Source organism: Sinocyclocheilus anshuiensis, unplaced genomic scaffold, assembly GCF_001515605.1.
Source record: "Sinocyclocheilus anshuiensis isolate Anshui unplaced genomic scaffold, SAMN03320099.WGS_v1.1 scaffold426, whole genome shotgun sequence".
Taxonomy (NCBI): domain Eukaryota; kingdom Metazoa; phylum Chordata; class Actinopteri; order Cypriniformes; family Cyprinidae; genus Sinocyclocheilus; species Sinocyclocheilus anshuiensis.
This window is the reverse complement of record NW_015542362.1, coordinates 157,353-171,912: the sequence shown is the minus strand read 5'-3', so window position 1 is coordinate 171,912 and position 14,560 is coordinate 157,353. Positions and strand designations below refer to the sequence as shown.

The 14,560-nt window shown below is 38.9% G+C and overlaps 1 long non-coding RNA gene across 1 annotated transcript in view; it reads right to left on the bottom strand.

The window, feature by feature from the left end:
* Positions 1–11,296: 11,296 nt before the first annotated feature.
* Positions 11,297–14,560, bottom strand: part of LOC107691988 (uncharacterized) — a 3,931-nt gene continuing 667 nt past the window's right edge. The window contains exons 2-3 of the long non-coding RNA XR_001634608.1: positions 12,287–12,291; positions 11,297–11,307 (exon numbers count right to left, since the gene is read on the bottom strand). This is a non-coding gene — a long non-coding RNA (uncharacterized LOC107691988). The remainder of the gene's footprint in view (positions 11,308–12,286; positions 12,292–14,560) is intronic.

Below are 14,560 nucleotides of genomic sequence, written 5' to 3'. Positions count from 1 at the left end.
GTGGGGACATGTCCCACCCGTCCCACCCGCAAATTACGCCTATGGTAAAGATTCAAATAATGTAAATTCTGTAGATCTACAGTAGGAGTGTTTTTTATTTAAAATGTCAAAAATAAAATGTACAGTTTATGAAATCACACACCTTTATCCAGTCAGTCAAGTAAAACTCAAAGCAGACATGTTTTGCTCATAATAAATATGAATTCTCTTCAGGAAGAAACACAGTTGGTTTCTTGTAATGACACAATGTATGCCAACCAAACATCATTAAAAATATTTATAGGAAGGACATTTTTTTGCCCATCAATAAATTCAGTAAAAATGTAAAGCATCTGGCTCTAGTGAAAGTAGCTGAAAGGCCTTAACAGCAAATAAGGGGTAAGCTATACAGTCATCGCGCACACACTCACACACAAAATGCCACAAAGAACCTTTGCTCTCATGCCTATCCAGGCCTCTTTTTCTCCATTGAGCAAAACCATAGCACAGGGAACATACTGGAGTGTGCAGAACCAAAGAATTTCCACTATGCGGACAGCACTTTTTTTTTTTTTTTTTTACTATTTTTCTGGGGGCTGGGGGAGCAGAGGGTAACTATCGGCTAATGGACTACGCAGGCAGTAGGGGTAAGACAGCTAAAAAAGACAAGAAGCTTACTGCATGTCTGCAGCGTAGAAAAAGCACTTTTGGATGGAGCTCTGCTGGTGAAGCTCCAAATAAAGACTATAGTGATTTAATCCTAGCTGCTTTATCATTCTAATAGAGATGTTATGACCATTGTGACTAAGAACAGTAAAAGAAAAGCTCATCTCTCTGTAGGGTTGCACTTGCTGACACACCAATAATTACAGTATTTTCATGTTATGGCTGTTGATCAATAAACAGCAGATCATCACAATTCAGTTCTATGTCATCTAAAATTAAAATGAAAACACTAAAAACAATCATTTTTAATGCTATAAGTGAATTTAGGCAACACAACATTATGAAAATGGGTATTCATTTTAAATTAAAATGATAAAATGTAATAAAAAATATATAAGGAATAGAAGAAAATTATAAAGTTAATATTTTTGGATATATCTGGATTACTTTTTGCTGCCATGTAACAGAGGAAATGAGCATGCAGTTAAACATCAAATATTGGCGGACAATAATTTTTCATACCGCCGCGATTCAACATTTAAGAAAAAAATCTGTATTTCGGCAGCAGTAGTCATGGACCCAAAACCACCAGGTTGTTGGAAAGATGTGTCTTGTTCATAGCAACCCAGGGAGATGTAAAACAAAAATGTTTTTTGACTTCGTGCCCTCGTTTTGTGATGATGCATTATATGTGATTGAAGCCTCGAATAGACTCTCGGTGGATACATGGGTGGCCTGACATTGAAATGGCTTATAAAATTTGCACCATTTTTGAACTGAGCCTTGTAATTTGTTGGAATTTGGAGAAGGGGTATCAAATTTAAAGACCAGAGTGTATAATAAATGTTTAAAATATCATGTTTAAACATTTCTGCAGTATTTGGTTCATTGCCCTTTTTCAGAAGTGTGAATTCTCATGGAGAGATATCACAGGAATACTGTTTTTGGACCCAAGATGGCCGGCTCACCTCAACTCTGCTGATAAATGGCTAGGATTGTTCTAAGTCTCCAACTCTCTTTGTCAGGTTGTAAAGTCCTGCTTTTTTGAACCAAGACCGCCCAGGGTGCATCACGCTCGCCCTTTATTTTTGATATCAATAGTGCTGGAAAGCAAAAAAATAAGTAACAACAGGTTTCCAGTTTACTTGTGCTTGATTTAAAGCACATTAAAACCTAAAATGCATGTTAATGTCAGTCTATAGATGACCCATTCTACACTACCTCTGCCCTGCCCCTCAAATCACCTCAAGCTTCTCCACAATCTCCTGGCCTCCTTCCCTCGTAAAAATATATGTCATAACCTGCAAATCTGCAAAGGCTCCCCCTAGAAGGAAGTCTTTTATTAGGCATTATGTTTTCTTTTGCCGCAGGCGGCAGACAAAATAAACCCAACCTGAGATTTATTTCTTGTTCCTCTTGGCAGCGTGGCATCCAAGAATCACACGGCGCTCTGGGTTCACCGCGAGAAAAGAATCTTAATCATAGCAATGGGTCCAACGACGGCAGGAGACAACGGAGCGCTAGATGCTATGCGCTAAAGTGGAGAGGAGGGAGAGGGAAAACGAAAAACATAATGTGTTTCATTGTACCACTGAGAGAATAAGTAGAGCAACTGTTGATTTAGTCTTTGTTTCAGTATTTTCATTCATTCCCCCTAGAAGACAAGGTTGAATATTCAGCTCACCGCTCCCGGGGACTCCAAGGCAAACAGGAGTCTCGCAGCGATTGACCCTTACTCCACATATCTGGGCGAGACTGAGCCAAAGCGAGGATGGAGGAAAAAAGTTTCGCTGGCAGGAAATTGCTCCGCTCTGCTGCATAGAACACAAAACGAGTTAGCGAAAGAAGGGCTACTGTTGGGCCAGTGTGAATCTGGAGCATTGCAGGGAAAACGCATGTTTTATGGGCAACATGGACGCTTGTTTTTAGCCAAACCTTCACCCTGCCTCCAGACGGATAATCCTAATTCTGGAGGCAAAGCTGTCAGAAGCTGCCAGACTTCCTCAAGATGAAGATAACAATGACATACGCATATGAAGTATTATTTTTTCACCAGTGCTTCACAGCACACAATTATATAATATTAAACAAACAAATAAGCTAAGAAATTAATCACCACACTTGCGGTCCACATAGAACTTTATTTTTTGATAGACATCGCACTATAAGATTTTACAGAAAACACCAAGTTTACCTCAGGTTAGGTCAAAGTACTCCTATGCTTTTCTATGAAGAGTTTCAATGCAAAATAAAATGATGACAGGTACTTGTATTCCCTAGAGCCGCAAAGTGAGAGTCATGAAAAGGTCTTTTGGACCTTATGGATAAACCAAAATCAAAGTGATTATCTTTACAACTGTAAAAATTTTAACTGTTTCGACAGTTTAAACTTAATTTACGGGATGCAACAAAAGTAATATTTCGGTATTGGCTGTTTACTGTTCTTTCTCCCTTTTTCACTCTTCATGTTTAATGGGTAAAGACAGTATAAAAGAGAATTGTTACAGAATATTTAACCTGGGCTAAATGCAGTAAGAACTATTGTTTTTCCTGAATTGTTAAAGTATGCACATCATGTCCTGCCAGTCATGCAAACAAAAGAATCAAATAAGAGAAGTACAGTCTGCGAAGACAAAAAAAAAAGGTTGCCAAAAGAAAAAAAAAAAGTAAATTTTGTTTGACAGATATTGGGTTTATGCATACACCCACAAAAATAAAGTAAAACCATTTCAATATATTTCAGTAAAAAGCAGGAATATACATAACATAATCTCAGCAAAAATCAATTCAAATGTATCTGTATAGTGCTTTCATGAATCATTATGTTAATGTTTAGAATGTCTTAATACTTCATATTCATAATGATATGAACAATCATGTAGCTGAGGTTTGTTATATAAAACAAGTGGTGTCGTTTTATTGGATGAGTATATTAGTTTAATATAGACATTAAAATAAAATCAAGACAATATTTGTGATGACCACATCAGGTAAAAAATACATAAATAAAATTAGATTTTGTAAATGCTGCACTCATTGACTTATATGGTGTTTCTGGCCATTTAGTTTTAGTGTTAAACATGTCTTTTCAAATGGATGGATGGATATACTTGAGAGTATCTGAAAATAAATGGTCAGAAGAAGTGTTAGGCTCAGTTTCTTTCTGTCTAGGGTATCCATTTGGCCAAAACTTTAGTTGTCCAAGGTTATGAATCAGTCCAGCTTACAAACAACCAAATCCCTTTGGAAGTCATTAAATCACAATATAGCACAAGGTTAGCTGCCTTATGTCTTCACCACACACTGTTTTGGTTATTTTCTAGTTTGCATTTCAGTGCCTCATTCTTTGTCAAGTTCAACTGACTGTATTTGTATATTTGGTGAGAAAAATTTTGTAATTTAACAAGAGTTTTTAATATCTACGTTGATTGCATTCACCGAGGTCAAGAATGAACTTATAAAACAGCACACTGGCTTTAAAGAGTCATGAACAGAATTTACACAGACTAAATAGGCTGAGTAGAGTTGGGCCTTTGGTTTTAGGATGTTCTGAATATTAGTTCTCTTGCAGCTTTCACTTTTAACTATGCCAATTATAACTCCAGGATACTTACTTTAGTCTTTGAAATTCCTCCATTAAACATGGTATAAAATCCCATTCTCACTGTTTCCTTGATGTTCATTTTAACATCTGACTGAAATGTTTCTGACAAGAAAGAGGTAATATCAAGCATAAAATGTCCTAACTTCCCGACCGATGTGATCGAAATAAGAGCTAAGACCTCACACCTGCCTTAGACTGTCCTACAGTATCGGCAGAAAAAAAAAACTCAGATGAACAGTCATGCATCTTTAAACCAATCAGAAATGCTTAGTTTGCTGGATTTTTAACACTGCGTTACTCAGGATTTTGGTAAAACAGTGTGTAAAAATAGGTCATCATCATCCAAAATCTGTTTTGGTTGAAATGGAGAAATAACTCTCTGAAGTGTAAGCTCCCTAAAATGAAAACTGACTGTCAAAAGTTAAACCACAGGCTAACTGCTCTTATCAACAATAGAGCTGTAGTTTATTTAGCTCTCTACTGTCAGATCAACATACTGCCAAAGACAGGACTGATCAGAAATAAAAAAAATAAAAATAAAGGAAAAAGAATTTGCTCTTAAAAAGGCTATGTGAAATACAGTTTATAGCAGCAGAAGAACAGAGTGAAAGTTATTGGCTGAAGCATGTGTGTGCTTTTGTGTTTGAACGGTCTACACAGCTTATGGGAAAGAGGACGTTTGTTATTAGTTTTGTTAAAAAGAATGTTTGGAATGGCAGCTGGACTAGTTTGGAGCCAGACTTCGAACGTTCTTCTAAGGAAATCTAAACTGCAATACTATGTTCAATGCTGTGTGTTGTAAGAGTATTTAATGGATAGTTCACCCAAAAAAATGAAAATTGTGTCATCATTTACTTTCTTTCATTGCATTCCAAATCTGTATGACTTTCTTTTATCTGCAGAACACAAAAGATGATACTCTGAAGAATGTTTGTGTCAATACAATGAAATCCTAAACCCGGATAAGTTTAATTTACTTCAAAAACTGGAGGAAACTGGTTGCCCTAAAAAAATTAAGGCAAGTGAACTTAAAATATTTCAGTGTATTTAACTTACATTTTTTGTTATATCAATTACAAAGTTCAGTTCATTTAACTTAAAATGTTTTGTAATATCAATTAATTTGCAGTTATTACACCTAGTATATTTAAGTTGAATGTACTAATTTCCAAGTTAAATCTATATCAGTTGTTTTAGTTTTCCAATTTGTTAAACTAGACAATAAAAAAAGCACACAAATAAAGGAACATTCATGCAATTTTCGGTTTTATTTTAATTCAATTCCAAATGTTAATTTTGAAAACAAAACATGAATTTTTCATATCCTGAAAACATTTCCACAGAAAACATGAAAAAACTAGATTAACAAATTAACTTAAGCACTTGAACAGTCTCAGAATCACAACAAATTTCATCAATATGTTTTTTTCCACTCTGAGTTCACAATATTGGCAGTACTGAATTTTGGGTGCCAGCTCAGCTTGTCCGAGGTTGAGCATTACCTGCTGAATAAAATATAAAGTGCTTTTCATACACTTAGGGTAGTCCAGGTGCAGAGCATAAATCAGTCTGAAAAAAAAAAAGATGGACATAGAAGGCCTGAGATGGGTCAGTTCATCCATTGCCAAACTTTCTTCCAAGATGATTCCCATTCATGGGTTTAGCTGTGGATTTTCTTGATTAACGCTGAGGACTCTTACTGGAGTCTGTATTGTCAGCTGCATCCTAACAGAGGAAGAAACAGATCGACATTATCAAGTCAGTTAGATAATGCTGTTGTCAAATACACCATGTCATAGATACAGTTCTCAGAGGACAACATTGTGACATTCTATTTGGAGCTGTTCACGTCCTTGGACCTGGAATTGTGCGTTTCTATGGCAACACTCAACACCTAAATTAATCTGGAGCAGTCAGGTACAGTGGTCATGTGGTAAAAGTAGGAGCTCTCAGAAAATTCCCAGTTTACAGATGGTAATTATGAGTTCTACGAGGACATAAATGATTTTTCCAAGTTGGAATCTTGTAGATACAATAAATTACAACATGAGATGAATGCAATTATACGTACCTGGTTTACTCTAAAAAAAAGAGCTGGCCTCTGATGTACCATCTGGGTGATGTCAGGCTTGTCGTTGACAACTTTTCTGTGAAGAGCAAACATTAAAGTTACAGTCTTTATAAGTGCACCTGACTAAAGGGTTTACATTTAATTGTGCAGCGTGCCAGTCAATAAAGTGATCCTCCTCAGAACAGATCTCCGTTAACTCACATGGCATACTGCTGATCTGGAGTTTTGGTGTGAAGGTGGCATAAGTGTACATTTTTGGGGCATAAAGTGATTTAAATGTATGTACATGCCTGATGTCAACAAGGACATTGTTCCGATCTTGAATATCTTCCATGTTTGAACATAGAGACGTGGTTTCACAGACAGGGCTTAGCTTAGCAATGTCAGGACTAGGCCTAAGTTAAATTAGGATATTTAAATAACTTTTATAAAAATGCCTCTAGAACATTACTGGTGTGCATCTTGAGACAAGACAATGGCAGTGACATATTAAGTAGGGGTGCTCCGATTGATCGGCTACCTATCACTATCGGCCGATAATCACATACGCACCTTCATATTTCTTCATTAAATAACTCAAAGTAATTTGAAAACCTTGTGTGAGACGTAATTTCACAAACAGCGTGAGTGAATCACCGCGCGCGCTCTCTCCGTCTCTCTCTCAAAATACGCAAATGGCTTCAAATCACCACATGGCGTCTATCTATAAGCGAGCTGCACGCTGCACAGTTGACACAGGAATTGTCACTTGCACAATAGAGGCAGTCACATCGTCACTTAAGTTAATAAATTGCATTACTTTTTAATTCTTGCCTGTGTTTAACCATTCAGCGCCCGCGCGCTCTCCTGATGCACACTCGCAGCGCACACACATAATGCCAGGTTCACATTACTCCGTTTGCAGTGCGTATGTGGTGCGTATTTTTTTCATGTTAATGGATTAATAAAGCGTGCACACTGCGCACGGTTGCGGTCCAGCAGTGCGTTCCAGGAACGGTGCGTCTGCAGCAGTGCAGAGATCGTTTCCACACAGAGTCTATGTTTGCTGCGCCGCAAGTGCTGAATTAAAGTAACAGCGCATTGTTTGCAGTAAATCCAAATACACAAAGTAATGTTCTTTTTAGCAACATCATATGACCCCTTTAAAAAGATTGGTGTCGGTGATCGGTATCGGCAGATACTGCTTTCTGTGATCGGTCTCAAAAATCCTGATCGGAGCACCCCTAATTTTGAGATGTCTTTACAGGTTATTTTCAGTTAAGACAGCTTAAACATGCAATTTAGTCTGGGATTAGCCTTAAGTCTTGTCTGTGAGACCGGGGGGATAATGTTTAAATAGCTGTGCTCTCTCTTATCAGTTATGAGGGCCATACTTACACTTCCAAAGCATTTCTTCCATTTCTTCTTCCTTCCAACACAAAATAGTCGTTCAGAGGGCTGGCTCTGAACCTAGATAGAACAGAAGTATATTCATCCGTTTTTGCATTTCTACTGTTAATTAACTTAAACTTAACCTTAACTTAATAAACAATAGCCATTTTTAAATTAAACGTGGTAAATTATTGCACTCACCATATTAGCACCACCATCGTCTCTCCTCTGCTGGAAGCACGGCTGCTGTACCAGTAAAATGAAATTTACACTCCTCACAAACAACAGCTCCTCGAGTGAAAAATAAATCACACAAAAGAAGAGGCGAAAAAAATGTCAGTCGAACCAAAGTCCCTCGGTGGTCCGGGGTTCAAGCGCGGTTATGTCCGTAGCAGACGAGTGAGAAAACTAGCTAGCTAACGGATGAGAAATGTCCCGTAGTTTAGACAAATAACATTTTTCGCTGATCGCAAACAGTCTCGCGATGGAAAGAAAGACACGATAAAAGCTAAATGGCAGAAAAGAACTTCCAGAGAACTATCCAACTTCTCATCCACAGCTCCTTGAAATCACACGTTCCTTCACAGTGACAAAATGGCGTCGTTACCTGATTCGCTGCACCAGTGTGGGGGAGGCGTGGTCAGGAGATAAACTAAATAATATGAGTTAATTGAACTTAAATTTATTCATAGGTTCAAATATGTCTACAAATCAGTAGAGTCTACTTATAGGATATAAGTAAAGCAGTCAAACTTCAATATTTAAGTATATTGTAATTAAATTGTTTAATTAGACACAAAATCCGGGCTTACAGCGAGTGTAGTCCAGAATTTCAAAAAAAAAAAAAAAAAATGTCATTTCATTCTTTGGTGAACTATCCCTTTAAGATCAATACAATGTTGAAAAAAAAAAGTGTAACATTAAAACAAGCTTATTTTGTAACCTTTAATTACAACATATTGTACTGAGTTCCATTATAACTAGTTCATCTTCACTTCTTTCTCAGTTGTCTTCTTCCAGGGCCTGTCCAGACGCTCAGTCTTGCTTTTCTTGGACATCCGTCGGTAGCGATTGATGGATGGGCGCGTCTGTCGTTCCTGAGGCTCCTTTGGCGAGCGCTCCTGCCATCCTTTCAACGCAATGAAGAGCAAGTGTGCTGTGACATTACTTCAGACCTCGCCTCCCTGATCATCCTACAGCTGATGATGAGAAAACCAGTAGCCAGGGTGCATAAATCTAAACAGAGCATCCTTTTTCTTGAGGGTGCGCATGTGTGTCTCTGTGTTGGTATATGTGTGTGAGGTTCTCTCTGCAGAGGGAAGAACTGGAGCTGGACCTCAGACCGAGAAGGCGGGACAGATGGGAAGTGAAACTTCATACATGCAGAGAAGGTTCCACAGGGACAACTTTGCTCTTGAATAATTGTCTTGTACGTTTTCCTCCCTCACTCCGTCTTGCTCTCTCTTTCTCTGCGCTCTGTTATTATGTTGTCTCTTCTCGTACAGAATAGCCACTCTGTCTACCTCGGCTGAAGACAGTCTGACAAAACAGTGCAGGGTAAGGGATGAAGTTTACAGTTCTTCATTGGACTTTTCACACTAACCATGGGTTGTCATCTTTTATAAATCCCACTTTTAACCCATTTTTCACACTTGTAATTTTAAAAGGGAACATTTAACCCTGGATTATGAAATTTTTCTCCAGAGTTAAACATTTTACACAAAAATGAAAATTGTCAACATTCACTCACTCTCATGTTGTTTCGAACCTGTATGACTTACCGTTTTTCAAGTGGAACACATAAGAAGACGTTTTGAAGAATGTTTCTGTTCATACAATGAAAGTCAGTAGGGTCAATCAACACTGGACCCCATTTACTTTCACTGTATGGGAAATGAAAAAAAAACAAAAACTACAGTTTTTCTTCAAAATATCATCTTCTTACTAAAGTCATACAGGTTTGGATCAACATGAGGGTAAGTTAATGATCACTGAATTTTCATTTTTGAGAACTATCCCAGTAGTAAAGGGGAGATGTGATCACTATGCTTGCTATGTTAAATATTCATGTGCTTTGTACAATTACATAAACTTATTTCGTTTGAAGGCTTTTGAAGGCAAAAATCTAACTATCAAACAGTGACAGAAACCTGTTAATTTGACTTATGGTCCGAAAAGTATATTCAAACTTGAATGGTACAGTCAAGAGTATATGATCCCAACGGTTATGCAAGCTGTTATAAAAACAGGTTTGGTACTGTGTTCGTCCAATCAATGATAATGAGACTATGCATAATAATAACAACATTAACCTATTCCTTTGAATTTTTAGCAGCCATTATAGTTGTCATGACAGAAATATTTTTACTGACCCCAAAATTTTAAATGGTACCTTTTGATCTCTAAACACATTCACTGTACACACAGCACAGCTGGACTGGTAAATGGCCAGTTTTGCATTGTGCTCCAGTCATCATATGATTCCAGTAGGCCTGAGGAAATGAGCTTAATGACTTAAATATAGGCGAAGAAACTCAGCCTGTGGTACATAGTTTCAGTCCCACACAGTTTGAGCCTTTTAGTTTAATTAACCTTCATTTCCCTCCATTTCATAATTGGATTGAAGCAGCGAGACACTGGAAGATTTCCTGCTCCATTTATGGCCAATACCAAACAAATGGACACACAAAGACACACACACACACTTATTTGTACCATCAGTGTTCATGAGCTGAGAGCCTTTGCACCACATCTTAACCTTATTCGCTGTAGAGCTCATTTCTCGCCATTACGCCAGTCTCCTGTCATCGCCTCTCTCCAAATAATCTAGACTTTTTCCAGGTTTCAGTGGTGGTGCTTCCACCTGTACTTGTCTGGGGGCTCATGTGGTTAAACCCTCTTCACCTTTTCCCCTCTCCTTTTCTTTCCTTTGGATATGGCAAGTCTAGAGTTGGATCCACTTGCCTTGTTCCTTCGTGAAGTCCTCAGAGAGTAGCGTTTTAATTAGACGTAAATGATTTCTGCAGCTGCCTGTCCTAAAGTGAGGCGGACTGGTATGTACTGGAAAGGTTAGTTTTATTAGCCGTAGAGGCTCCGGCAACTGGACAGACACATTTGTGTTGAAGACGTTGCAGAGACAGCCGTAGACTGGACTGTATGGCACGGCCATGCTATGCATCTACCACTGATTCCGGAACTTATAATTTCCCCAAACTAAACATTTAATGAAAAAGCCATTTGAAATTAGAACCAACCACTGCATTTTAATCACAATACAAACAAAGATACAAAGATAAAACCTGCATGAAACAAAAACAGACAGGCTGAATGAGAACGCAAATTCACTCTCTGACAGCAGGTGGTGGTTATGGATCAGCAATGATAAGAGGGGCAAAAATGCCATCGAAACATTTGTGAAGTCAGTTCCCTTCAGAAATACATTCATATAAACCCCAACCCCAATATTTATATTTTTCTTCTGAACAGTGAGCTTGCTGTACCTGTACAGTATTTTCTCTGTGCGCGTCTGTTAATGTTAGGCCATGCTTGCAAGAGATAAACCCTTGAGCTTTTATTTTGGCGGAAACTTCAGTTGAACTTTTATTTTGGCGGAAAACTCCAGCTTCTGTGAAAACAGGTTTACAAACATTACTAATTTAATGAAATACTGTAAACATTTGCAAATGTGCAAATTATGCATAACTGGTGGCCGTTGCGTTCCCAAACGCGCTAAACTCACAGCACATTCAATAACGGAGTTCACTGCATTCACTGTTAACGGAGCCGCTCTGAGACGTGGAAAACACCGGATCACGAGCCGATCGCATGCGCTGCGCAATGTGCGTGCTTCACTTTGAAACAAGCAGCGCAAACAGACTTGATATGTCATATTACGCTTTCGGTTTTAATTCGTTTGACCGATACTTGCCAAAGCAATGGTGTGAAACACAACGTTAAAGAACTTTTATGTTATAAGGTTTATTATGAAACTGTGGCGGGCCGCAGTAATCTCTTTACATTCTTTATGTAAAACTAGCAATTTTGAAATCACTAGGATCTTCAAATGCAACATTAAATTTACAGTGGCTCTTCTGAAACTCTCCACCTGGCAGAAATCCTCAAAGAGCAGGCATTGCCAGAAAAATACTGAAGCCTTTCTGTTATTCTAAAGAATTGCAACTGTCACCTCTCTGTGCATCTTCTACTTGCAGGACAAACAGAGAACCACGTGAAGAAAATCCTGCTGCTGCGTGTCACGTCTACTTCCCGGTACCACACACTGCGGCGGTTATTGCGCAGCACCGGGACTCGTACCACACCGCCAATCATAACAATATTCTGGGAGAGCAGTGAAAGAGAGAAAAAATCTGAGGCAGAATGAGATATAAATACCATCAGACTGTCACATTGTTGGAATACTTGAGGAGAGAGTGATCGAGAGAGAGTAACAAAGAGCAAGAAAGAGGAAGCACAGCAGGGGAGCAGGTTAGATGTATTCTAATCGTTTTCCCTGGCCTTCTCGAGCCCTGCTCCAGTAGACTGTTTGTTTAACTTCAAGTTTGCATGATTATAATGATATAATTAGGTGGGTTGACAAGTGCTGGCAAACACACAATAATAACGCCTCCTGGAATATCGGGTTCGGTTCTGAGACCCTGGAGGTTGGGGGGTCTGGCTTGCTCCCTGCATTCAAAACTGTCCCCTTGTCCGCTGAGGTAAATCTGTCAAAGCAAAAATCCACAAGCATTATTTTGCTCTTACCTCCGGAGGCACATTTTTCCGTGGAGCTAAAACAATACACAACAGATTTATCAGGCAGTTCATCTGCATATTTTGACTGGTAAAATGCTGAGCACATAATAAACACGGCCGTCTGAAGCAATAACTGGAAAATCCATAGATCCAGTACATCTAGCCTATTCATTCCTGTCTCCCTATATTCTCAAGTGTGATCCTATTCTGCTCTGTGTCTTTTCCCCTTTCACCCCCTACCCGTCTCAGGACCCCACCGGCCTGCCCTTCTCACTGCCTGTAACTCAACCACTTATTTTCGTTTGCTCTGAAAGAGCTGATGACCTTGGAGAACTCTGTAAAGGCTGCCAGTAAAACACTGAAGGATTACCGGTATGTAACTTTGCATTCATGTGGTTTGTTTGAATAACCTCGCACCACGGAGCAGAGCACAATATATTACATTTTACGAGCTTCAGAAATGCACCATCTCTGGCCCTACGGTCAATTATCCACAAATAGAATCACAGCCTGTCTCTCTTTCTCGGCCTGTCTCCCCATTTCTCTTATTCGCTGCTCCATTTTAAGCTAAAACTGCATTCCTGGATTCATTTAATCTGGTATTCCGGCAAATGCTTGGACTGGACACCTTACACGTCTCCATAAATCACTTTGACAAATAGACGTAGAGTTAGCTTAGAAAAATGACACCTTCTGTCATGGTTCTCCTTCCAGCTGCTCTACATGATATGTGATATTACCTTATAAAGTTGTGAACCTGCAGTTTGTCCTTTTCAATTCATATAAATGGTGTTGTCTAGAGCAGGTGAACTTTGGTGAACCCCGAAAGAATTCAAGTTCACTGCATGGAGACAATGTGGCCATCTGGCATGTTGCGGATAATCATATACATTTCACCCTAAAAAGACCTCTCCACATTTCATTGTGAAGCCAGCTCAGATTATGGACTGAACCTTTGCTCCATTCGTGCTTTCGCTATTGTACCGCTGATTAGACGGACCTCAAAAATGATGAGCTGATGGACACTGGATGTACAACAAGTATCTGCGAGAAGCATAAAAGTCAAAAGAAACCAAGACAAACCAAGCTATTCTCAAGGTTAGAGCTTCCACGTTTTTAATGGTTACTGTGGAAGTAACGGGGATGTGCAGAAAGGATCGAGTAGCTTGTCAGAATTGTCTGTGGAATGTTGTACGAAAGAACTTGTACAAGTATAGACATCTATTCATCAATCCAATTCAATAAATAATAAAAACCTCTGGGTTTTAACTCACCAATAAATGATCAAGCCGAGTTTCAGATCTTAGAATGGTTCTACCTGGTCATCGGATGCAAAATTCACTTTTGTTGTTGTTTGAACATAGTTGATTGACAGTAGCGTTTCAGCACAGACTGGACTGGTGTCTTACCTTACCGTGCGTTCACACCGCCGCCGTCGAGAGCGTCAAAGTGGCCAGAAGTCATTCATTTTCAATGTGAGCCGGCATCGAGCAGTGGCGCGGCGCGCGACTTGGACGTTGAGGGCGTCGAGGAGAGTTGAAATCAGGTCAACTTTATGGTAATGAGCTATGACGCAGTGCGGCGGCAACCAATCAGAATGTAGAAGTTCTCCGCTTGAGAGGATTCAGGAGAACGCAGTCCTGTAAACTTTAGTTCCGACCACATTAGTTCCCAAGCATTTTCACGCTAGAACGCTTGTTTTTCAGCACGAATGCAATTCATTTGCTCAAAACAACACCGATTTGACCAATTGCATTTAGGCTACAATTTGTACAACCAGGACAGTTTGTAATGTAGGCTGCACACAAATTAATGTTAATGTTAATTAAAGACCAAGGCTAGTAAACGTCTCCTATAAACTGCATGTTGAAATTAGACTAGCACTTAACCATGAACACAAAAGCCACACCACACAAATGGCTTTTATTTTGTTAGCAAATGTAACTATAATTGTTAAGTTCTTTCCATCGATCAATTTCTTACTTTCACATTTAAAATATTTCATGAGGTTAACTTATACCCTACTTGTGGTCAGTCTGCACAAGATCAACAAGCATGTTTGCTTTGCGACCCCTTTAAATACAAGATAAGCATTCGATCTACGTCAGAGCGTCCAC